General features: G+C 33.8%; 2 long non-coding RNA genes across 2 annotated transcripts in view; one reads left to right on the top strand and one right to left on the bottom strand.

Annotated features, from left to right (window-relative positions):
• Window positions 1-24,091, top strand: part of LOC112658342 (uncharacterized) — a 179,801-nt gene that overhangs the window by 21,029 nt on the left and 134,681 nt on the right. The gene's annotated exons all lie outside the window — the stretch shown is intronic.
• LOC112658555 (uncharacterized) overlaps window positions 1-24,091 on the bottom strand; it is a 49,997-nt gene that overhangs the window by 586 nt on the left and 25,320 nt on the right. The gene's annotated exons all lie outside the window — the stretch shown is intronic.

Below are 24,091 nucleotides of genomic sequence, written 5' to 3'. Positions count from 1 at the left end.
TCATGGTTCATCCCCAGTATTATATTGTTCTTATCAAGGCATTAAAGGTAGTAAGTTACAGAACTGTCAAGGTATTCAGCAAAGAATCTACATATGAAAATTTAAGAGTGGCAGTCTACTAAACAGTGGCAAACTTCTGTAAAGATATTGGATAATTGAAAATAAGTTTCTCTATGTGGAACCTCTCTAAAGTACAGTTTTACACAATCTGCATGTCGTGTCTTTCATAACTGGTTTATGAGAAACATTTTTACTCTGTGGACTTCACATTAAATTATTCTTGTTTCCACTAGGTGGTTCTTCAACTGAAAATTCCTTCTGTAATAATTGATATTGGGCCCTGTATTTTCTTTCTTTTTGCTATTGCTGACAAGAGCAAATCAAGATTGCTATTTGCTAACAATAAACAACCTCTGTAAAAGTACCCTAATCATTTTTTCCTTTGACTTTCTGAACCACTTAGGCAGTGATCTTGCAGTTGATTTTCTTTTGATAATTATTTCAAATTATATAGAAGAAGGAGATGTATCTATTTTAGAGTATGCAAAACAAATTTGCACACATACATGCACACATGCACAATAAATCCCCTTCACACCAAATAATTGGAATATTAATCCCATCACTGTGTTCTTCATACACAAGCAAGTAAAATTTAAAGACTAATGAAAAATAAAAAACTTAGAATCATTTATTTTTAAGCTGGACAATAGAAGAGACAGGATAACTGAAAAGTGAATCAGGTTCATAAAATAGTGTAGAAGAGCAATCTATTTTACAAATAAGCTATATGGTAAAATATTAGAATGTAGGAAGAATAGTTGAAATATAATGTGGTATCTAAGCAGCTTGAGATATTGAACTCATTTTTATCTTAGAGAAGGAAAATAAATCTAGGTTACAAGAGAGTGAAAATTATCATCATCAGCTAATTTATTGGGCATTGTCTACGTGCATAGTTTCACAATTACCATCATTGATCATAAGCAGGCAAGGTGATGTTGACCTTGGGAAATTTCAACAGAACGGAAGAAAGTAGTAAACAACTACAAGTTATCTTTTGTGTTCTAATCCACACTTCCAACAAGGCATGTTGGGGTGGGGGGCAAATGGAAAGCAGATAATTTTGTAATATTTTTACCTCCTACTAGCTTTATTTTATGTTTAAATGGCTAAAGCATAATTAACATGATATGAGCTTCATGCTTAGGGTACATCTTTATTTTGCAAACCAATTTCAGATTGTTTCTTTGTCATATTCTGAGCAACATATTTACTTGGAAAGGATAATTGTGTTTATTCCATTATGAGCCATCTCCTACAGCTTTTTTTTTTTTTTACCATCTCTTCCTATTCCTTATTATTCAAAAATATTCTTATATATGCATGACTTTCCTTCAACCTACTTTTTAGCTTGTGAAATTGTTTTATCAGATAGCCAAACTTTTTTTCCCCAAAATAATATAATAATCATTTAGCATTAGAAGGTGACTTCTAATTCCTTCCATAAAAGGAAATTTCTTCTATAGCCTAATAATACTATTTAAAATGTTCTACTCCTGAGAATTATGATCCCTCTGGTAAATGGCAGCTTAGTGCAGTAATTCTCAGTGGGTGATGAAAAAACATCTCTCTCACAAACTCAATTTTTCTTAATTAATCTGAATCATTTATTTTTAGGATGGCAAGATAAGGTTACATGATCACAGAGACCACTTCATTTTATTCAACCTCTAAGTATATTGTACTTTTGTAGTTTTCCCATTCCTTATGATATTTCCAGTTTTTCTATATCTTTGAAGTCCACCAAAGCATATGATAGATATAAAGAACATTAGCATAGTAGTTCATCTATGCATTTATCAAAACTCAGGAAAAATTTTATCTGTAGAAAGATCAGGGTTTTTTTTTTTAAGATTTATTTATTTATTCATGAGAGACACAGACTAAGAGAAAGGTAGAGACATAGGCAGAGGGAGAAGCAGGCTCCTTGCAGGAAGCCCTATGCCTAACTGGATCCGGATCCTGGGATCACGACCTAAGCCAAAGGCAGATGCTCAACCATTGACTCCATATAGGTAATATCATCAGTCCACCTTCTTATGGAAGGTGAAAGAATCTGTTTTGTTCAAGGCAACTAATTTCATTGGCTAATAAAGGGAAGACATTGTTGAAATTTTTTCACATGGTGTTATTCTTTCCCTAATATTGTTTGCAGTTTATGGACAGTTCTCACATTTAATGCTGTTACTAAACTCTTTTCAGCTGCTACAGCATCCTAGCCCATAGATACCCTAAGGCTTTCCTACTGTGAATACTTTAGTTCTAAAAGATAATTTTCCATGATAATACATTTTTAGCTATTGCAATGCTAGAAAGAGCTCCAGAGACAAACTTTCATTTTACACATGAACAAATTTGGCCCCGGAAAAATAAAGTAACTTGCCTAATGCCATACAGATAATAAATTAGGCCCTCTACAAGACTAGAATTGAAATGTATTGACTCACATCCCACTGTTCATTTCATTATACCAGTATTTTCAAAACATTCCTAGCCAAGGTTTGAAATAAATTCCCAAATTTTGTTTTTTGTCTTGTTTCCCACTCCCCTCTTTTTTTTTAGGTTTCAGAGATTCTCAGTACTAGTTTAGAAAGGCTTTGGGGGCCTAAGAAAAGGATGGACTTGTGTTTCTAGCTCTTTCTCTTGGTTCAGTGTGCAGAGACTAGGTTTTTGGAGTTTAGATTTTATTGTCAATTAAATGGGAAGACATGGGAGGTTAAAATAGGTGATTAACTAATATAATTTCATTAGTCTTTGAGAACACCACTCTGATGCTGTGATGGGTAGGAAGAGGTCTCTTAAACTGAATTTTGGTGAATACATATACTATATATATATATATATATATATATATATATATATATATATATAAATTAGTTTCTAAGTATTTAAGTCCCCAAGAAGTTCTAAGTTGATATGAATTCATTTAAAAATAATTACCTAGAGAATCAATATTCTATGGGAGTAGAGATGCAGACAAGGCCTGGGGGTAGTAGCTATTGGCAAACTGTACCCAGTCCTTGACCCAATATTGTGAACTTCTAAGGGAGATAATTAACCATGTTGATTACATAAAATGTCTACTCAATTCTGGAAAAACAAGATGTATCTATACAGATTATTTCCCACTTATAGTATATGCAAATATCAGTGGTTTGCCATCATCACAATGGCAAAGATTATAGAGGTGCTAATATGAGTGGCTCATTAAAATATACTTTCAGATTGCTTCTCGGCCTTTTGGCTAAAATCAAGTGTAAAACATACTTTCAGGAATTACCAGCTTTTGAGTAACAGCTTGAACATAAAAGATTACATGAATATAAATGTGTTTAGAGTGCAAATAAATTATATAAAACTTTGAGGTGATGGCTATGAGAATAAGGCTAGAAAGACTAATAGAATAAAAATAAAATAAAACCCCAGTTAGAGAAATAGGCACGTAAAGAAAAGAGAGATGAAACCCTCTTAATCAGATATTACATGTAAATTAATAAGAGAATATATCAAAATTATTTGCTTTACACAGTGTGCTTTTTTTTTTCTCACTGCAGTATAGTCATGCAAGAAATACATATTGAATTTTGTCTGTGAGCTGGAAACTGCTCTAGTGCCAGTTACAGTGATAAGAGATTTGGCACCTGCCTTCATGGAGCTGTCATGATGTTTAGAATACTTGTTAAATAGGTAAAAATATTAAATAAATAGAAATTTGACATAGGAATAATTGTTTAACATTGGGATAGAGAGTGGCTTAGGGACAAGAACAGAGAGTGCTTTAGGTAAGGTTTACAAGGAGAATTTTTAGAGAGTACAGTTTTTGACTTGAAACCAAATGGTCAATATGGAAAATAGAGTTCCTGACAGAGAGAAGAGAAAGAGCACAGGCCCTCAAGTGGAAATTAGGTGGTATAAGTTGAAGAACAAAATTAGTACCAACTCTGGAGAGCAGCAGTGAAGGAGAGGGAATATGAGACAAGACAGCAAAATCTGGTCAAAGGATGCATTATCCCATCAGTTAGAATTTGTTTAACCTGCATTTTAAGCAAAGTTATACCTTAAATGACTAGACCCAGCTTCTGAATTAGAGGATTAATAATGTCAAATTTGATTAACTGAACAAAACCAACTCCTTACTTAGGAAAAATCATGAGATTGATACTATTTTTCACGTATTTTTTAACCCTGATGCCTCCATCAACAAAGTGGACAGAAACTGTTTTTTGTTTCGTATTGTTTTGTTTTGTTTTATGATAGTGAAGTTGCCTGTAGTGAAGTAATAAAGTATATTTAATTTTCTATTTATTTACTGTTATATAGGTTGCTTGGGAATGATGTATTAATTACTGTATTACAGAAAGCATAGTGCATTGTTCAGATTGCTCAATTATTATTTATGACAAAGTGAATGAATGAATGAATGAGCCATTGACTAAGTTCATGTGTTCCTAAAAAAACATTTAAATCTCTCAGATAAAATTACCTAACATCCCAAATCATGGAAGGAAGTTATATGGTAGTAAATGACATCATGATTTGGCATGAAAAAAATAGATTCAAAGCATGTGCTTTGTAATTGTAGACCATATTTTTGGGCAAGTCCCCCTTTTTTTTTTTTATGGGCAAGTCCCTTAATAAGGAAAGGAAAGCACTTTCCTATTCCTCCTTTTTTGTGAATGAGAAGGAAGTGGGTGACAAAATACCATCAACAAGGATGTTGCATTGTGGATTTTTTAATTATATTTTAAAAAAATATTTTATTTATTTTATTTTAGTTTGAAAGATTTTATTTATTTATTTGAAAGAGCACAAGCAGGGGGAGTAGTGGAGGGAGAGAGTGAAGCAGACTCCCCACTGAGCAGAGAGCCTGATACAGAGCTGGATCCAAGGAACCTGGAATCATGACCTGATCCAAAGGCAATGCTTAACCAACTGAGACACCAAGATGCACCTATTTATTTTAGAGAGAGCAAAAATATATTATTTATTTTAGAGAGAGAGAGAGAAGGAGAGAGAGAGAGAGTAAGAGAGAGAGAAAGAGAGAAAGAGAGAAAGTACAAGCACGAGCAGGGAAAGGAACAGAGGGAGCAGGATAAGCAGACTCCACATTGGATGTGGAGCCCAATGCTGGGCTCTATCCCATGACCATGAAATCATGACCCAGCCTGAAACCAAGAGTCAGACGCTTAACTAGCTGAGACACCCAGGCTCCCCTGGAATATGATTTTTTAAACAGGAAGGCTAAGTAAGAAAAAAAAAGAAGGAAAACACAAATTACTAATAACAGAAATGAGAGGACAGCGCTACAGATCTCATGGACCTTAGAAGAACAATAAATATGTACCATAAACAACTCTATGCCCACAAATTTGATAATCATGAAAAGGACCAATTCCTTGGCAGATATACAGAGATTAATAAACCATTATAAATCAAATAATCTTAAAACCACGACCCAAGTCAATAAAGTTCCATTTTTCTGTATTAACCGTGGCTCTTCTCCCCTCAAAGCACCTACTATTCTGACTTTTATAATCACTCTTTTGCTTTTCATTGTGATTTTTTTTAAAAATATTTATTTATTTGAGAGAGAGAGTGAGAGAAAGAGAGCTAGCATGAGCAGGGTTAGAGGCAGAAGAAGAGGGAGAAGCAGGCTCCCCACTGAGCAGGGCTCAATGTGGGGCTTGATTCCAGGACCCTGGAATCATGACCTGGGCTGAAGGCAGACACTCAACTGACTGAGCCATCCAGGCACTCTGCTTTTCATTATGATTGTATCACCCAAAAGTACATGCCTACTTTTTTAAAACTTTATATCACTTTTTTTTAAAGATTTACTTATTTATTTGAGAGAGAGAGAGAGAGAGAGAACACATGAGAGTACAAGGAAAAGGAAAGAGAATCTTAGGCGGAGTCCCTAGCTGAGTGCAGAGCCTCTATGCAAGGCTCAATCTCACACCTCTGACCTGAGCTGGATGCTTAACCAACTGTGCTACCCAGGTGCCCTGTGGTAGCAACATGTTATCTAATGATGTAATTTTGTTTCCTTAGTAAGTCACATACCCTTGTGTCAGATGCTCAAAGTTTTTTTTGGGTTTCAGTTTTCCGTTTGCTTTTGTTGTTGTTTGGTTGTATTTTGTTGCTTGTTCTGGGTAAATATTCTCAAAATTAAACTATATTCATTCAAAATGTATTTACAAATCTCTTTTGTAAATATTAATTTAAAAATATTTTTCTTTCCTATCTTTTTCTCTTAAAACATTCTTTGTTGAGTTGCTTTTTTTGGTTCTTCTCATTTAGTCTTCATGTGTGAAATGATTTTCTCTTTTATTTCAAATTATTGTATGAGTATGTCACATCATCTCTGAATGTCTTCCTCCTTCTGATATGATATGTTTTGTTAATTCATACCTGGTATCATTTTCTTGATGTCTTTCAATTTATTTTGAAATTTGTTTGGAAATATTAGAGTTTTGATGTGCTTGAGAAGACATATCTCGCTGTGATCATTATGCTTTGTAATCTCTTTTTTCCCATGGAAACATTGCATGAGATTTGGCACTAATACTTCTTTTTCTCACTCATTTTTAAAAGATGTTTGGTTCAGATCATTTTTACTACATCACAGAAACCCACTTTTCTATTGTTTTTGTGTAGTATTTTAAAATACGGCATCTTGCTTTCTGAGTTCTCCTTTTTCTCCCTCTTCCCCACTCTAGTTCCTTCTAGTACTTTCTCCTTAGTATAGTGGACCTTGTTTAGAAGAGAGATTGGGTAGGTCAGTTTTGAATATTCATTGAACCTAGGAAGAGAGATTGGGTAGGTCAGTTTTGAATATTCATTGAACCTAGGCTACTTCAGCAACTTTGTACTTATTATGAGGCCCTTTGCTCTCTTCTACTATCAGAACAAGTAACTCTCCATAGAGATGTAGCAAGCATTCCCAAATTGCCTGTGTATTTTAATGAATAACTTTGAACTATTTTTAGAAGTCCTTTCTTTGTGTTTATAGGTTATTTATATTACAATAAAAGGTTCAAAAGTATTCATGAAAGTAGCTGATAAATATATAAGCAATTTAGTTCTTTTTAGCTAAAGTTGGGCTTAATATAATGTCTGAATTAGTATGCCCTAAATTCAAGGTTGTTTGGTAGGGGGACAATGAAGGAAATAATTGATCATATATTTTCTGTTTTATATACACTTTTATATACTGTTTATATTTTATAAATTCTTTTATGTTTCAATCTGTTCTTTAAATCAGAAGCACATATTATATAATGAAAACCAAGTATACAAAAAGAAAGAAAGAAAAACTCTGTTTCACTGTTTGAAACATTGACAATTTGTAATATGAAAAGAAATATTTGCAAATATCAATCAAAGGGTTAAGGACACTGGGCTGTATACCTACTGGACTCTTATACTGGTTACTTTATCTCTGTTTACTAGTACAACTAGACTGAAATGCACAGATCAAGTACTTAGCATTTAATTTTATGTATTGGGACAAATAGAGGAAAATAAAATATTCTATTTGAAAAGTATAGTTTTGGAGACAGAATAGACTAGATGTTAAATTCTGAATGACAACTTGTTTGTAAAATTTAATTATAATACTTAAATATTCTTTTATAAAATACTGCTTTTGGCAAAGAAATACGTAAAGTAATGCTGCATGTTTTGTCCTGTTTAGTAGCTCAATTATCACGCTTCTTAATGTTGAGGATTCAAGAAAGAATTTGCTTGTAAAAGTTGAGAAATTCAGTTCCATGTCAAGAAAACATTATACTTTAACATTACACTTAATACTTATACATTATACTTAAGTATAATAAGAAATATTATACTTAAAATTACTTCCAAAGCTATTTTAAATTCTCTTTTCACAATCTTTAAAAAAATTATCTTGACTGTTATTCTTCCAAAAGGAAATATCTTATATTTTTTAGTTGTTAAGGGTTGTCAGACATGAGTAAAAAATATGTAGGTACTGACCTCCGTTTCCACCTGCCATTCTTAAATGATGAATTCATATTTTAAATAATTTTCTTCCCTGACTTTAACAATAGCAAATGGAACAGGAACTTTGTCTTATTTGGGTTTTCTAATATTAAGTCGTACTATAGACTTTATTCCAAGGGAATTAATACAGCTTTTAAAAAGAAAAAAAGAGCAAATATCATTGACTGCATCTGCAGTGCAAATGGAATGTGCTCATTATGAGCCTTTTTAGTAGAGAAGGAAAATACAGTTTTAATATAGATTTCAAAAGTTGGAAAATAATTCAATTTTGGTACTAGAATGACAAAAGTAGGCCAATAATTTATAAGCATCCTTCACAAACTACTAAGCCTAGATTTTGTAACATTTATGTAAGTTAAATGTAGTCTTTCTACTATTTATTTAAAATCTAAGACTTTTCTTTAAAAAAAAACTAACAAAACAAAATATACAGTATTCAAAGGGAACTTGGAAATTATGCAGGCCACTCTACTATTTTTCTCCTTCTCAGACTAAAATTCAAATATATACCCTTACAACATGCAGTGTATACTGGGGTAATAAAACCTCAAAATGAGCACACTTTATCTTCCCCTAATTAATTTTGAGTGTTTACTGGCATTTAATTAAATAATTAGTTTGTAATATTTGTCACATGCCTTCTCCGTGGAAGATAGTGTACTAAGTACTAAGGATATACTATTGCACAGGGGCCATTACTCCTAAAAACTTTACAGCCCAAAGGGTGATATAGATAAATGAATTAATAAGATAAATTCCAGGTTGTTGTAAGTTTTCTAAAGTCAGTGAAAAGGATGCTAATATCCAGATTGGGCATTTAGAGGAAACATACCTAATGCACTGCCATTTAAGCCTACCTAAAGAGTAAGAAAGTAGCTATGTGAGAATTTGTGCATAGAGGGCACTAGGGGGAGGAAATGCCATGTGAAAGCCTTTAAGAACAGTGAGATTGGAGCCTAATGAGCAGGAGGAGAATGTGTGATCTTTTCTTTTGGAAATATTTTGCATGAAGGGAGTGTGACATGACACTACACTCTCAGTGTGCAGTGGTTCATTTCTAGTGAGCAATAAATTATTGTTATACGTGTATTAAGATGTCATAACTTCTAAATAATAATTTATAGATGATTTTAATAAATAACTTTTTACCGTAGAAGTAGAAATTGGATAAGCAACAACACTCCCTTTCCTATCCCCCAAAGATACTCCAACACAAGATATACACATTGACCTTTGGACAATATGGATTTTAGCCCCCTTCTAGAAATGGTGAGTTAGCAATTCATTAAAAAGAATATATTGAGCATTTTTTAAGTACCATTCATACTTCTACAACATGCTTGTTAAATACTCATCACAAACTTACAGTGATACTACAATCTTTAGTCATTAAATTTAAGTATCTGACGTAGATTCAGTAAGAGAAAATAAACAAAAAATAGAACATGCACCTGAGGAAAATGGCAAAGATTACTAAAAATTACAGGTGATAATATCTTCTCCAGGCTCCAACCATAGAGTAAGATCAGGGACAGAACTTTATGTAACAGAAGCAGCTATTTCTGGAAGCCAAGATCATTTGCTGTTGCTGAATGCAGGGCTGAAACTTTTGGGCCTCTTTAAATGATCCAACTTCTCAGACTTATTCTGAAAAGAACTAATTTATAACTCAGTCCCTCTAAATATTGAGTGTTCAATCTAATTGAAAGTCTTAGTGGTATTTAATGTCACTCTATTACTTTATGGCAAAAAAGTATTCATTTTTCTATTTTTACAAATTGTAAAATATACATAAATAAAATTTACCATTTTAACAATTTTTAAGTACACAGTTCAATGGCCTGTTGTGCAACAATAATCACCATTAATCTCCAGAACTTATCTTCTGAAACTGAAACTCCATATCCCTTAAACACTAATTCATGATTCTCCCCTTCCCTCAGCCCCTGGTAATCACCATTTTACATGGTTTTTCTATGAATTTCACTACTCTGGGTACCTCATAATTATATGGGTATTATACTGGGTATAAGACAGTATTTGTCCTTTTGTGACTGGCTTACTTCACTAAGCACAATGTCTTCAAAGTTCCTTCATGGAGCATGTGCAGAATTTTCATCTTGTTTAAGTCTCAATAATATATCATTGTATGTACATATCACATTTTGTTCATTCATCTGTTTGTGGATGCTCGAGTTGCTTCCTACCTTCTGCTGTTGTGAATAGTGCTGCTGTGAACATTGATGTACAAGTAATTTCTTTGAACACCTATTTTCCGTTCTTTTGAGTATATAGCTTTAAGTGGAATCTCTAGGTCACATGGTAATTCTATGTTAAATTCTTTAAATTTCAAGTAGGATTGAGAAAGACTGAAAAAATAAAACAAATTGCACCTATACTTCCACCCTCACCATGCTTTTTAATGTGTCAGGATATTTGTTCAATATATTTCTTTTGCCTGGATTCCTCAAATCAGAAACCTAGGCACAGTAAGCTAGACTTTGGTTTAGTACTAGAATGCTTCCATACTTCTAGCTAGTTTCAGCTCCATTACCTGATTCAGCCTTTTCATTTGAAAATACTGTCAGTTTTTAACCAGAAGATAATGGGCAAGTCTCATGCTAGAACATGCATGGTTTCTAATGATTCTGATCAGGGCCTATATTAGTATTTTTACAAAGTTTATGGCAGTAAACATTACAATATATTTTTGTTGAATAAACATTTAATTTTTTAAAAGATATTATTTATTTGAGAGGGCACAAACAGACTCCCCACTGGACAGGGAGCCCAATGCAGGGCCACATCCCAGGACTCTGAGATCATGACCCGAGCAGAAGGCAGCTTAACTGACTGAGTCACCCAGATGCCCCCAAAATCTAATGTATTTTTATTGGTATGCACTTGGTGTCTCTGGAATGTTATGCCATTATATACCTATGCCATTTGTATCTAAACTGTACCAGTTTAGATATACAGAAACATATTCACATTGGTATCTCAAGTAAGAAAAAATGAATATGTTCCTTTTGAAATCACTCGGTTTAATTTTTTTAATCAAAGCATTGGGTATGTACCATAACTCTAAAATAAATCTTTAGGACATGTAGCTATTATCACATTATAACTCAAGATGTGTGCCTTGAGAATATTTTTCATGATTCATTTATAATTAATGCCTTTGAACATTTCCCATATAATGATAATTTAACATTCTAAGATATTGAAACCAGTCAATATAATTTTACCTCATAATACTCAACTAGTTCTATGAAAATGCAAATTAAAGATCTGAGTATTAGGCAAATCAAATTTGCATGCATATGGTGTATATACATAAAATGATTCAGAATATTGGATATCATTAGCCACTCATTATACTCATAGACCATAATAAAGAACAAGAGGAATTTGCCACATAAAAGACATTAACAAAATGGAAAATTTTACAGGCATAAAATTTATATTCTAACCCCTTAACATGGACCTGAATGCCAAAATCCATATAGTTAAAAAAATAAAGGTAAAAGCAACATTTCTTTCAGCATTCTGAAGAATATCTCTATAGGGAATAAACTTAATGAGGTTGGATTTTATTGAGATCTCTTCAAAGGGACTTGAAAATACACAATTTTTTTTTCTATTTAAACTTTGGGATAATTCAGAGTGTAGTAATTTTGAGGTTAAGAACACATTAAAAATAGACAGCAGAGGTTTGAATTGTGGATTTACTATTTACTAATTATATTACCTTGCATAGATTTTTAAACTTAAGTCTATACCTTTCTTGTACAAAAAAGAATATACGTCATCATCACAGGACTGCTGTTAGTATAAATACTGTAATTGTAGAAATATTAATATAATGTCTGTGTAGAGCGAGTGTTCAGTATGTATCACCTAATATTTTTTCAACTGAAATAAAACAAAGACTCACATTTTCAACTCTTTTCAAATGCTTTTTAAAATTATATATAGCCAAAACTTAAATCTTCTCATTTTAAATGATAAATAAATGCATTTATAGAAAATATTCTTATATCATCAACATCAATATATTTCATTTAAAATGTTTGATAAATTCAACTTCTAATGTGTTTGGAAGTAGAAGTATTATACTTAATGCTAGAGTATTAAAAAAATCACTCAATATTTATTATTTAAAAAACAAATGTGAAAAATCCAGAACAAATTTGAAGAAGAAAAGGTCAAATTTTCATTCTCTCTCGGAGTCTCAAGATGTGTATCTTGAATTTTAGATTTCACCTTTTACTTTTTTTTTAAGACTTTATTTATTTATTCAAGAGAGACAGAGGGACAGAGACAGAGACAGAGTCCTAGGCAGAGAGAGAAGCAGGGTCCATGCAGGGAGCCAGATGTGGGACTTGATTCCAGGACTCCGGGATCACGTCCTGAGCCAAAGGCAGATGCTCAAATGCTGAGCCACCAAGGCATCACACCTTTTACTTATGTAATTTTGAAAAACTCACTGAACCTCTTGAGACTAAATTTTCTTACCTGTAACATAGTAATAATAGCAAATTCATAATTATCATAATGTTTAACTTACTGAGGTAAATTATAGAAAAATATTTTGTAATATGAAAAGAACTCTTTAAAGAGTTATCTTTAGTTGTTCATGTATATTTTAAATTTGCTCATTAGGAAATGTAATAAAATATAGATTATTCACGTGGTTAACAATTTACTTAAAATAATAAAAAAATAAAAGAGAAAAGAAATGAGTAATGTTCAAAGTCCCATCTGAAAGGAAATTATATTCCATTTGTACCTTAAACTTTTCTAAAAGCTTTGTATGATATTTGTTTCAGAAATTCAAAGGAGTGAGGTGGCTTAGTCAATTAAGCATCTGACTCTTGATTTTGGCTCAGGTCATGATCTCAGGGTTATGAGACTAAAGCCTAACATCAGACTGCTTAAGATTCTCTCTCTCAGGGTGCCTGGATGGTTCATCTGGTTAAGTGTCTGCCTTCAGCTCAGGTCATGATACTGGGGTCCTGGGATCTAGCCCTGAGAGTTGGGTTCCTTGCTTAGTGGGGAACCTGTTTTTCCCTCTCCCTCTGGTCCTCCCTCTGCTTGTGCTGGCTTTCTCTTTCTCTCTCAAATAAATGAATAAAACCTTAAAAAAAAAAAATTCTCTCTCCCTTTGCCCTTCTCCTATATATCTGCACACATGCAATCTCTCTCTCTTTATAAAAAAAAAAAAGAGAAAAGAAAAGAAAAGAAAGAAAGAAAGAAAGAAAGAAAGAAAGAAAGAAAGAAAGAAAGAAAAAGAAAGAAAAAAAAAACAAGAAATTCAAAGGAGTAAAACTATTTATCAGGTAATAAGGCCCAGTTTCAAAATATACTCTTGTTTATGGAACATTCTAGATTCCTAAGAATGTCTTGAACAAAAATCTGAAATGTTAGTAGATGAAGGAAAGAAAACCCCTCTTAATTGCAGAATAATACCTTCAATATGAGCTCAATTTAATTATACATATATATGTATATATATATGTATGTTGAGTAAAAAAATATATACATACATATATATGCCAATGTAGAGGAAAAGAACTAGATACACCAAACTATTGAGAAACTATTGCCTCTGAGGAAAAGAAGTAACATGGGCTTTATCTGAAAAGGATTTTCATGTTTTACTTTACATATTTCTGAATGATTAAACTTTTCAATGAGAATATTTCTTTGTATTATTTTCATAATGAAAACACCAATGAAGAGAAAATATATTTAGCATTTATTAAGGAAGAATGGTCATTCATAGTTAATATTTACATATTTGAATATCAAGCCTAAGTTTCTATTTGTCAGAATCTCTGATAGTTACAGAAAAATCTGACTTTAAACTTTCAAGCTGAATAGTCAAGTTCAAAGTATATGTTCAGGAGGTCAAACATTCCACTCATATTATTAGCTAAATCCATATTGGGTCTTAAAAATAGAAATTAATGACTGATTCATACTTTTGCATGTCCATATGGACACTGTAACTGGGGCCAGAAGCAATACTCATTCAGAGTTGGAAATATCAACATTAAACTGTGTACATGCAAAGTGAAGCATCTGATCAAACATCCTGGTAATATTTGTGTTTATTCCACTCTAGCTCAAATATGTGAATATCTGCAAACATGTAGATTTCCTAACATCTTAATTTTGATCCATCTTTGAAGCTAGGGTACATTTCTTTTAAAAAACTTAAGATATGGGAATCCTTGGGTGGCTCAGCGGTTTAGCGCCTGCCTTCGGCCCTGGGCGTGATCCTGGAGACCTGGGATCGAGTCCCACGTGGGGCTCCCTGCATGGAGCCTGTTTCTCCCTCTCCCTCTGCCTGTGTCTCTGTCTCTCTGTGTGTGTGTGTGTCTTTCATGAATAAATAAAATCTTAAAAAAAAAACCTTAAGATATATATATCTTATATTTATCTTATACATATATTATTTTACATAATAGTCTAGAACAGGAGTTGGCAAAGTGCAGGCCATATATATATATATATATATATATATATATATGCTTTCTTGAAGAAATTACCACCATAAAGATAAATTAACTGCTTTACTTTGTATATCATCATTCATCAAATTCTTAAAATTAAATGCAGTGGAGGTTTTCTGCCTCTTTGATTTTCAATTTAATCTATACATGTATATGTAGTATATGTGAATAAAGCACAATTGTGTTTTTGAATTTTAATGTGTTTCTAGGAGTGAAAATAGAGGTAGGAGAAGGAAAAACATAGAAGTAAGAGGAATGGCTATTGGACAAGACTATGAAAATGATGCTCTATTAAATTTCTGAATAGATACATAATTTTACCTACAGATTAAGCCACCAGAATAATTGTATTTATGTGAAATCCTTCTAGAGTCTCCTGATTACTAAGGAATTAATTGAGTTGATACCGTGGCGTATGGTGATGAAACTAAAAAAAATTAAGCTTCCAGGAAGCTCTACTTATTCCACTAAAATAAACCTGTTTAAGGGGTAACAAAATATTTTGATGAAATTATTAAAGCTGCGATCACGTTAAACGTAATTTGACTTCTTATTTCTCCCAAAGCACTTTTGTTAACTTTTCAGTGAAAGATTTCAGAAATTAAACTCATATATTGATAGTCTTCCTATTTTTCTTTTTACTCACCCAAATATTTATTTTTCTTATCCAGTTTCCAACAAAAAACATATATTTTTGTACGCGTTTATGTGCTACCTAGTATTTTAGTTATAGAAATTAACATTTTAAAAATTCCTGCATTCTATTGAGTTTAGACAGCCACTGAATATAATAAATTTTTGACTTATATAGTAAGTTAAAAGGAGACAAGGGCTAACATAATTCTCACAATAAAAAACAAATTAAAGAGCATGGGATGGGTAAGAGTACTGCTTTGCAATGTTAACTACGGCAGTCAGGAGAGAGACCTCCAAAAGAAAGATGTCAGATGAGCAAAGGTAAGAGAGGTAAAAGGAAGAGGTAAGAGAGCAAGATATACACACACCTGAAGGAAGATATTTCTAAACAGAGCAAGAAGCCAGTGCAAAATCCTTGAGGCTGGAACATGAATGTATGTTAAGGGAACTCAAGAAGGTCATGTGTAACATGTGTACTGTGGAAGGAGAGTAGTAGAAGGTGGCTTTAGTAAGGAAACTGGGACTGTTGATGTTCTCAGGTCATTGTAAATATGTTCTCTTTGAGACTTTGCTAAGTTTTTTGCACAAAAGAATAGTATGATCTACATAGATGTTAAAATAGTTACTTTGTTAGATAGACTGAGAGTAGAGTATGTGGGTCTAAAGGTGGAAGCACAGATCAATTAAAGGGATTTTGGAATAGCGCTGAGGACTCCTACTGGAAAGTCCACATATGGAGCATGCTCATTTCCTTTCCTTTTTGAATTTCAGCGCTTGGTTGGTGCTACGGTTGGTCCTCACTACACTGCCTGCCGCTTGGGCCAGCCCTCGGGTAGTTGAGCATGAGGCCATTCCAGAGGCTTCAGCAGCTCCAGGACGGTCTGCTGCTTACTGGGGTTTTATTCCTGTCATGATTTAGATGGCCTACTTCAGGGACAAAATATTTTGGGTCATCTTAATTTCGAAGCCATTGAAAACAGGAACAACGCGGAAGGTACATGCACTGGCTTGTATAACACATGGGATATACTTAAGACAGTCACCAGTTCACAGGGCTCTTACTTCACAGATGCATCCAAGTCAGACTATCAAAATAAATGTTAGCAAAAAAAAAAAAAAGTTTTTGCAAAAATCTGGAAGAGATCTTCTGTTGGATTGAAGCAAAGTATTAGCAGTGTAGTTCAGGAGAAGTACTTGGGTTCTGTATGTATTTTGAAGATCAGTAGAATTTTCAGGTGGATTTTATGTGGGACGTGAAAAAAAGAAGGCAAGGATGACAATACGCTTTGGTCTGAGCAATTAGACAAATAGAGTTACATTAACAGGAGGTAGAGCAGAGAGAGCAAGCACTGAGATTTAGGTTTAGTCATGTTAAGTTGGATAATAGCACGATATTTTGATACCACTTAAATGTAAACTGACCTTATTATGGAGGTAGTTCAACATATGGTTCTGAAGTTGAAATAGGCCCTGGCTATAAATCAACATAATTGGGGATCCCTGGGTGGCGCAGTGGTTTGGCGCCTGCCTTTGGCCCAGGGCGCGATCCTGGAGACCCGGGATCGAATCCCACATCGGGCTCCCGGTGCATGGAGCCTGCTTCTCCCTCTGCCTGTGTCTCTGCCTCTTTCTCTCTCTCTGTGTGTGACTATCATGAATAAATAAATTAAAAAAATATTAAATCAACATAATTTGCAGTATTATCATATGGATAGTATGTAAAAACCACAAACCATGGGAGTGAGGCCTGATAGAGAGAAAAATTCAAGGACTGAGCACTAAGCCCTCCCATATTATGAATGTTTTCACACTAAAATTAACCAATAAAGGAGATCAAGAATGAGCAATAATAGGAGAAAAAAACCAAACAAACCAGGATGATGAAGTGTCCTGAAAGTCAAGTGAAGAAACAGTGTGGGGCGATGAAGAGGTCAATTATGCCACATGCTTCTGAAAAATCAGTACTGAGAATTGATCATTGAATTTTGCAATGAGAGTAGTATCAGTGGCCCTTAAAAGGGCAGTTTCGGAAGACTGGTGAGAGCAAAAGCCTGCTTAGAGTGTTTGTTAAAGAGCAAGCAGAGAGGAGGTACTGGATTCAGGCAGTATAGAAAACCTGGTCAAAGTATGTAAAAGGGAAGAGGATGTGGATGTTAAGTGTGATTTTTTGTTTGTTTTTGGTTTTGTTTTTTGCAGTTAACAGATATGACCCAGTATAAAGAGAAAAATAGATGAGTTGGGAGAAAGATTGCTTCAGCTGTTTTCAGCAGATGATAAGACATAGGATCTATTGCATAATTGAAAATGTTGGCTTTAGGTAGGAGTATGGAAAATTTACCTATAGTAAGGATAGAGAAAACATGTGTCTAGATGCTGGGAAAGTCTAGACTTAATGGAGGGAGATAATACACTTTTTAAAGGTTGCTTCAGTTTTCTAATTGGATTAAGAATCAAGGTCATCATTTAAGAATCAGAATGGCCTGTTAGAGGAAAGAAGAGAAGATTTTACATAATAGTCTAGAACAGGAGTTGGCAAAGTGCAGGCCATGGGCCAGATTCAGACTGTTGCCTGTTTTTGTAAATGAAATTATATTGGCACACAGCCATGCCTCTGACTTATTTGAGCAGTCATGACAAAGACCATATGGTTCACAAAGAATCAAAGAGGCAGTATGTGGTCTACATGGAAGACCCTGGTCTAGAAAGTTAGAGAGTAGCTCAAAGTAATCAACATCAAGGCCCTTCTTGAATTCGATGTGATAATGGTCCACATGGTTGCAGATTTTTTTCGAGACTCATTTACCTTTACAGAAGCACACGCAGAGTAGAGGGAAAATTGGATTTAAGCAGGACAGTGTTTATGCCAAAGTAACACAATGAAGGAAGAGAAGGCCAGTGAAGGATCAAGTGATAAATCATGTTACATGGTCGCATGGGTACATGGGTGTTACATGAGAACATTCACTTGGCAATAATTCATCAAGCTGCATAGATATGGCATGTATATTCCAGTGTGCATGTTACAATTCAGTAAAAAGCTAAAAACAGTTAAACCTGGGATTTTAGTTGGAAAAAGAGGGCAAGAAGGAAATCAGTGAGAAGAGGACTATATGATCAATAGATCTAGGTCATAGTGGGTTTCCTCCCCACTTTTTAAATGTTAAGCAAAACTAAACTTTAGAAAGTTAAAAATAGAGAACAGATGACCCCATCTTGGACTTGGGACAAATTTAGTAACAACTCAGAACCAGCCCAGATCTTGTCATGGTAACTGAAGTGCAAAAGGATTGTTGAAGCATTTTTTTTTTTTTAATTGTGTCAGACATTTTAAGTTTGCTTCCCTTCTCTTCATTATGAAGTTTTTAGATCTTGGATGGTTGAGGTTGCTATTTGCCCTCTAGGTTCTATTTAAACCAAAACCAATAAAAATCATAAATTAATATCTGTGCTTTAAAAATAGCATGCATTAAATGAAATATCTCTTTTAAAATCAAAGTAATTATTTCTTACAGAATTTATATAAAGCATGAGGAAGAAGAAAAACAAAAGGGAATATTTCAGATAATGGAGAATTATAGCTCATATTTCAATTAAATTGTTCTGAAGAAACAATATGATATTTTATAGCATCTTTTTATATAGAGGTTTTTAGGCTATAAATTGTTGCTTAATGCATCAAAATATAATTGAGATGACTAAGAGTATTTTTCTCTTCTTCCTTAAATCTTCTATTATAGAAAATGCTTATGATAAGGATATGTATATTTTATACCTAATATTAATACATGTTGTATTAAGAGTATAATCCCTAAGATACTTTAGATTGTGTTTAAAACCACAATTGTGTGATATGTAATGAGAAATCTAGTTGAGACTGCTAAATATAAGTTCTCAGCAAAATTTTAACTTCTTTGACAATTTGTATCTTTCAACTGAGTAACTAGTGCTCTAAAATTATTTTTTTCCCTTGTTTGTTTTCTCGATGTGAACCACATGAACTGGCTTGCTCAATTTTCTTCTGTTTTTATGTCTCAACACAGAAGCAGGCAGTCTTGTGAAAGTACAGATGTTCTCAAATAATCATGTTCCAGAGATGTGGAGAATGGAGAATCTCAGTGGATTTGAAATATTTTCTAAAATCAGATCAGAAACTTTTATAGCACACTTTAGTCTTCTGAAGTAGAAGCTGAAAGCATTGATAATAAATCCACTTGTTTCCTACCTTTTTAAAATGGCAACATTCCTGGTGTGCTAAAATGCATGGCTTACTTTGCTAAGCTGAACAATTAATTGTTTTTTGTTTAAAAGACTATATGAGTCACCACTTAACCAGAGGTGGTATGTTCCAAGATCTCTACTGGATGGTATTGAACCCTGTGTATACTGTTTTTTTTTTTCTTTATATATGCACACCTGTGATAAAGTTTAATCTATAGATGAAGCACAGTAAGCAATTGATGAAAATAATAAAATAGAACAGTCACAGCAATATATTGTAATGTGAATATGGTTCCTGTTAGATTATCTTGTTGTACTGTACTTCCCCTTCTTGTGATGAACCATGATAAAATGGTTGTGGGTTGAGATAGAATGGAATGACTCAGGCATTGTGATGTAGTGTCAGACTACCTTTGACCTTCTGATGGTGTGTCAGAAGGAGGATCATCTCATAAGATCAATTATTTGTCTCTGAATCGCAGTTGACTGCGAGTAACTGAAACTATGGCCAGCAAAACCGCAGAAAGGAAGGACTAGCGCAGTCAGAGTCACGCTGTAGAGCTTGACTCTTGAAGCTCATCTGGAATTTGTATTGGAAAAGAAAAATGTGAACAATAGTGAATGAGTTTTAGAATAAAGTTTAGCAAATATACTTTATTTTCTTCTCGGATCTTACATAAGATCTGTACTGGTTCAAGTCTATCTTACCTTTAATGCCTAAATTTCATTTCTTCTTCTTCTTGTATTTGCTTTTAGCTGTGGGTGGATGTGTAAGCACAAGTCATGTTACATATTGTTCCTTCTCATTTTGCCTAAATATGTGTTAAAATATGGAAACTCTGTATATATCTGCATGTATAAGCATTTCAAATCCTTTCTCCAACCCTTCAGTCACCAGAAAGATAAATCATTAACCCATATATTTTTTTCTATATTAGCTATTTTCTTTTACTTATGGTGTTATACAAATCTTATATGGGTTTTTGGAGGAAGTCATTGTCTGGCCATGACCACTGGTTGATACACAGTTTGGACCTTGGCAATAGGAGACTTCTTACCCTATCCCTGTCCTTGGAATGTATGTCCTGCCTACTGTTCCCACAGTGGGAGCCATTTTCAAGGACACAACCTTGACAGAGCAATCAATGTGTTGTTGAGACCATGTGCACCTAATACGTTGCTGAATCCAGTTAAGACCTCTGTTTAAACTTTGAAGATTCTGGTGGGTAGGTTTCAAGATCTACTCACCTTGTGGCTGTGCAAGATAGGCCTTGTAAGTAAATTCTCTTATTAAACCTGCCACCTGCCAATCTGGAGTGGTCTGCCTCTTTCTTCTGCATCCCTTTGGCCTTTTTGTACTGGGCCAGTTTAGGAACCAACAAGGATAACTACCAAATATGTGTGCATCAGTGGTTCTGCTATTAGAGATTTTCCTTTGCTGATCAAAATAGATTTGTAGGATAAAGCCAGTGTAACAGGTGCACAGAGTGCTTAAATCTTTTGCCCCAACTTTCTCTGACCATGGTTTCTACTCAATTTACATGATAATAAGTTGTATCTTTTATGCTGCTCTAAGTGTATATGTTTTGTCTTTCCCACTGATGTATATAATAGAGCACAGCGGCTGCATGCTAATTCTTGTCCTCAGAGGTATCAATACGTAGGACTGACTCTTATTTACATTTTAAATTGTGTCTATTAAAATATTTTATTAGTTATTGAATTATGTTGGTAAAAATTATATTAATACCTCTTCAGAAATTACAAAGTCTGAAGCTAATCTGATAAATAAAACTATGACCATTACGGGGAACATGATATTGAAAAGTCATGGCACTGGAGTCCATACTCTGTCTTAGTATTAATATGACCAGTGACTATATGCATCCTATACTGGGTGAAAATATTTCTAAATGAGACAGCAGTACTGTCAACAAAAGAAAAATCATCCTTTTCTGAGGCAAACCTAACTTTACGAATATGTCTGAACTATGTGAACACTAATAATCTTAAACCACACATGTTAATATCATTAAAGTTTTGTACCTGTAACATCTTATGATTCCAAATGGTTTTTAAGTCAGATTTTAATGTTTAAATATGTAAAAAATTAGATTTCTATCTGCAATATCTGGAGACTATAGAGGCTTATCTATAACTATCTATTCTTTAGTATTTTTGGAACTTAATAGGACAGGTGAAAAACAAATCTTACAATATATTTATTCTATTTACTATGTATATAATATACACAGTATGTGTTAACTTGTCTGCAAAATCAAGTCTATTGATAAGTTATAGTACATATATTGAAAAGTTTTTCCTAAAAATAATGACTTCTCTTGGGACTTGTACAAAATATTTCATCAGTAATTCTCTTTATGTTCAGCCCTTTTTATGAACTCTGCAACTTGAGTCAATGGTATGAAAAAAGGAACTTCTTGGATATAGAAGATCCTGTAACTCTAAGTAACTTAGTCATGCTGAAGACTAACTATAGGTCATGTTCATTTATCCCATCCCACTAAATACCTCATTCAAGAGTCAGAAAGAATATAACAATAATTTTATATGGTTACAATCAGGGAAGAGAGTCATAGCCATCCGGAAAAAAAAAGTCCTATCTCCAACCCCCATCAATTGAAAAGATTATTTCCAAGTGTAAACAAACATGAATTGTAGTTGGTTACAGTGGTTTTTTTTTTTTGTTTTGCTTTGTTTTTTTTTATTTCGGGATGGGTTTTTTGTGTGTGTGACAATGGGTGTAAAGTAAGAGTAGAGTTTTGTTTTCAGTGTAAAGCATGTCTCAGAAAACACTGATTTTTAGGGAGGGAAGGAAGAGAAGGTTCAGTATGGAATGGAGGATGAGGAAATCGACTAGACTGTTTGATGGTGCTGGAGGGAAAAACCTAGTGAAAAAGCCCAAAAGGGATATTCTGCAGATACTGATGTAGGAGAAGCTCAAGAGATCTGACATTACCTGTTTCATGAGTTATCTGGTAATTTAAAAAGTGAGGCATTGTGTGTAGGCTGGTTTTAGGAAAGTAGCTCGTCCAGAATCGTCGAGTTCAAGGAATGCACTTGAGACTGCTAGGGGAAGTGACTTTTATTTTATTTTTTATTTTTTTGGGAATTGACTTTTAAAGTTAGCATGGTATCAGGGCCCAAAGAAGGTAACTAAAATCCACAGCGGAGCAATCAAAGAGAAGAACAGAAATAGTAATTAAAAACAAAATAAAATAGGGGCGCCTGGGTGGCTCAGTAGGTTGGTCTTACGCGCTCAGGACATAATCTCTGGTCATGATTTCCAGATCTCAGGATCCTAGGATGGTGCCTTGCATCAGGCTCCTTGCTCAGCATGGAATCTGCTTCTCCCTCTCCTTTTGCCCCTCTCCCCAGCTTAATCTCTCTCTCTCTCTCTCTCTCTCTCTCTCTCTCTCTCAAATAAACAAGTAAAAAATCTTTTAAAAAAATAAAATAGAGAATAAAGCAAGACCGTATTAGCTCTTTCTCATGTTCCTGGGCTCCCTTACCTCTATAATAAAGGATATTAAGGTAGGATGGATTGAAAACCCTAGAGCTTCCCGGGGCTTCCAACTTGGTAAACTCAATGCAATAATATGTGTCCGAGAAAAAAACAGAAAGCACGCACATCATCAAAGACTTGAAGATGCAGCAGTATGATCTAATCATACTTTCAGTCTGTTATCTTTTTTTATTTCAATTTTTAAATTTTTTTTTAAAATTAAGTTTTTTAAAGATTTTTTTTATTTGGGATGCCTGGGTGGCTCAGCAGTAGAGCATATGCCTTGGGCTCAGGGCGTAATCCTGGTCCGGGGATTGAATCCCACATCAGGTTCCCTGTGAGGAGCCTGCTTCTCCCTCTATATGTGTCTCTGCCTCTCTCTTTCTCTGCGTCTCTCATGAATAAATAAATTAATCTTAATAACAAAGATTTTATTTATTTGAGAGAGAGAAAGAGGGAGAGTGAGCACAAGTGGGAGGAGAGGCAGAGGGAGAGGGACAAGCAGAGTCCACACTGAGCAGGAAGACTGACCCTGGGATCATGACCTGAGCTGAAGGCATACATAAGCTACCCAGGCATCCCTATTTTTTTTTTTTTTTTTAATTCAGAAGACAAACAGATTCTGGAAAGTGACAACATATTTTTATTAATTCAACAACATAAATTTGGCATATATGTACAAATTACAGTTTTCAGAGATGTATAAAACAAAATGGTGAAGAAAGATAAGAAGCCATCATATAAATATAAGGAATTTGTGTATAAGAAAGTAATAAGTGGTATGGAAAAATGAGGAGATGGGATAATAAGGATTAGGAGAGTCAACTGTGGGGAGTTGAGGGAAAGATTGGTTTGCAATTTTTTTTTTAAAGAGTAGGTGTATTACATAGTGATGTTTAAAAAGTATTTTTCATAATACAAGATTTATATAAAACCTTTGTAGATAATTTAGAATGTATAGAAAAAGGAAAAATAAAAATAAAATTACCACAAATTTTGATATCCAAAGACAAACTTCCTGTATTTTTCTTTTATTCTCTTAATTTTTGTTTGTTTTGTTTTAGAAGATATGATGCATAGCCTACGTTTTACAAACCCTCTG

This window comes from Canis lupus, chromosome 12, assembly GCF_003254725.2.
Source record: "Canis lupus dingo isolate Sandy chromosome 12, ASM325472v2, whole genome shotgun sequence".
NCBI lineage: Eukaryota > Metazoa > Chordata > Mammalia > Carnivora > Canidae > Canis > Canis lupus.
The sequence above is the reverse complement of the archived record's forward strand: the minus strand, read 5'-3'. Positions and strand labels throughout refer to the sequence as shown.